This window comes from Anopheles aquasalis, chromosome 2 (genome assembly GCF_943734665.1).
Source record: "Anopheles aquasalis chromosome 2, idAnoAquaMG_Q_19, whole genome shotgun sequence".
NCBI classification, from domain to species: domain Eukaryota; kingdom Metazoa; phylum Arthropoda; class Insecta; order Diptera; family Culicidae; genus Anopheles; species Anopheles aquasalis.
The window spans coordinates 74,403,147-74,405,646 of record NC_064877.1 but is presented as its reverse complement, the minus strand read 5'-3'; the positions used below and the strand labels follow the sequence as shown (position 1 = coordinate 74,405,646).

At 49.4% G+C, this 2,500-nt stretch overlaps 2 protein-coding genes across 4 annotated transcripts in view; both read left to right on the top strand.

The window, feature by feature from the left end:
- LOC126581560 (alpha-tocopherol transfer protein-like) overlaps nt 1-576 on the top strand; it is a 5,676-nt gene extending 5,100 nt beyond the window's left edge. For both annotated transcript variants that reach the window (XM_050245298.1, XM_050245297.1), the window contains exon 7: nt 1-576. This exon is cut by the window's left edge and continues 744 nt beyond it. The gene's annotated coding sequence lies outside the window, so the exon portion shown is untranslated.
- Nucleotides 577-1,275: 699 nt separating this feature from the next.
- LOC126569159 (adenylate cyclase type 3) overlaps nt 1,276-2,500 on the top strand; it is a 37,176-nt gene continuing 35,951 nt past the window's right edge. Inside the window, exon 1 of one of the 2 annotated variants that reach the window (XM_050226076.1) lies at nt 1,276-1,364. The gene's annotated coding sequence lies outside the window, so the exon portion shown is untranslated. The remainder of the gene's footprint in view (nt 1,365-2,500) is intronic. The other variant, XM_050226077.1, reaches the window with a different exon arrangement.

The window sequence follows — 2,500 nt, the reverse complement described above, 5'->3', positions numbered from 1 at the left end:
AACTTATTAGAAGGGCAGAAGGGAAAATGAGAAGATGAAGAAGAAGAAAAAAACACTTGAGCCGTGCAGACGCGAGTTAACGTTGGCTTTCAATGTGATAGACGTGTTTAGCGAGCTGTTCTCCTTGGCGTGCGTGCTACGGATAGAACAATGTAACAGTCAATTCCACCACATACAATGTTTAACCGGATATGCAAAGCGATGTTTCAATGGTTCTTGTCAAGTGGATTCAGTGGACAGTACAACTTACAGGAGAAGAAGAAAAGAAAACTTACGATAGTTCAAATGTGTACGAAGGAGTTGTGCGTTCCGCGCGTTCACGCTTATTCTGCGAGAGCTTGAATTGCCGGCGTTATTCCAGTTGAAAGCAGAAGCAGGCTCGAGAGAGTGCGTGGCGTGTCAAGAAGACGTTAGCCATTGGTTCGTTACGGCGCTGAAAATAGATTTATGATTAAAAGTAAACGAAAACAACAATCCATAATATTTAGCTAGAAAAAAAAAAAGATTTGCTATTCACATTCGATTCAGAGAAAACAAAGCAAAACCAAGTATTTAATGCGTGCGGAATTTGACCGAGCTAGAGAGAATTCATGTAATTGACGTAGCGCAACAGAAATGCCAACCAATGGCGAATATCATGTAGCAAAGCAGCGGCCTAGCGGTGGAGCGGTAATAATAAACACATCTATTTTCATTGTATCATGCTGGTGGTTTTTTTTTTCTTATGATATTTCACACTACTTTTTTTACACTCGGGACGATCTGAGGAATGCCCAGTTTTCAGGAGCAGCGCTCAAAAGCATTACAGGGAGCCAGTGTAAACGAGAAATGGTTTCCTTCCGGTTTCGTCGTTGTGAGAAAAATCTCTCAGCAAGGAGTACACGCTGAGAAAATGAGTGTTCAAGCATAAACACTACATCAACAGTAAACAGATTTACTGGCGCTTTTTCTTCCCTATACATTACTGTAATAGCAGAAAATACAAAAAATGAATCAAAAACCGATTTCGAAATAGATGAAACCGAAAGCACACTCCAAAGTAACTTATCAAATGACCACAAATCGATCCACTCACCAAGAAAATGAGTGCCCGCTTTTCTCACGCTACGATTCACCGCCTTCTCTATCTCACTACCGCCCCACGGTGAGTGGAGCTCTCGAGAGGATTCGAAGGCGCGCGTGGACGACGACGACGACGATGGCGTTGGCGTTCCCGACCGCGGCTCGGCTCGCTACGACCGTTCCAGATTTGGCTTCAGTTCAGTCTGTGAGTGAAGATTGACATCCCTGGACGTGTCCGCTCTTGTTGGCCGTGTTGGATTGAACGGGATCAGCAGCAGCAGCAGCAGCAGGTCCTGCCTGGTGTGTGTACCCTGTGCCAGGATCTTTGATCCCTGTTTGCCCTCCATCGACGTCCGCGTGGCGTAACACTGCCCAGGGATTTCCGTGGCGCGTAAGACATTGTGCCCGAAACGGCATCTCTCGACAACTCTCGATGTAATCGAAGCGAATCCTCGTGAGGCCCCGGTATGTGGTGTGGCAGTGGCAGTGGCATTATCAGGGCTGCCGCGTTATCGCTTTTCGCTAAGCAGCTCCGGTGGTGTGAGTGAGGTGTCTCGGGTAGCACGAACGGCGAGTGAGTGAGTGGTGTGTGGTGCTTCTGGAAAAGGATTTCATGGCGGGCGCGTACGGGGTCATCATTATGGCGTTGGGCGTAGGGCTCGCCGTTTGCCCGCGGTTGTCGGTTTGATGTTGTGATGTCCACAAGGGGCTACCAGCAAGTACTACCACCACCACCATCAGCAGCAGCAGCAGGAGTGTAGTGAACGAGCGGTAGCGTGCAGTGGGTGGTGTTGGTGTGATTGTATTGCTGTCGCTGTCGCTGTCTCTGTGCTGCTATTATCCGGCAAAGGCATCGTCATCGATTTGTCGTTTGTTGGCCGCGTCGTTGTCGTGCTCGCAAGGGACGCTCCGGAGAGATTGATATGACGAAAACGCGTGGCATTTCCGCGACGCGGCAAGATGCTGCTTCGATTCCGAACCCTGGAACCCCGAAGGAAGGAAGGACCCGAGGGCGTCACGTTACGTAACGAGATCCTTATCAGTTCGCGCCGAGACGCCAACCGTAAGCAGGCCGCGTGGTGAGGGGGCAGCTCCCTTTTTCTGGGCATTTCGAGTTTGATTTCGAATGGAGGCGCCTTTTTTTCGATTGTTTTTTTTTCTTGCTACGATACGCCTACTGTGAGTTCAACGTTTGAGGCACGATTACTGCGGAGGTTGAGGACGAGGACCGTACACCGCCTACTATATCGCTGTTGCTGCTGCCGCAGCTCGACACGTCAAAGTCCTTCACCTTCGCGGCGTTCAACCGCTGACGAGTTCTGTGCTTTGTAGGTCCGAAGTTCGTGTGTGTTGGTGTCCCAGAACTCTGCCGAATGCCACGCTAGGTTATTCCTCGGATCCTTCTGGCTGAGGGTTGAACATTCAAATGTTCGTTTTT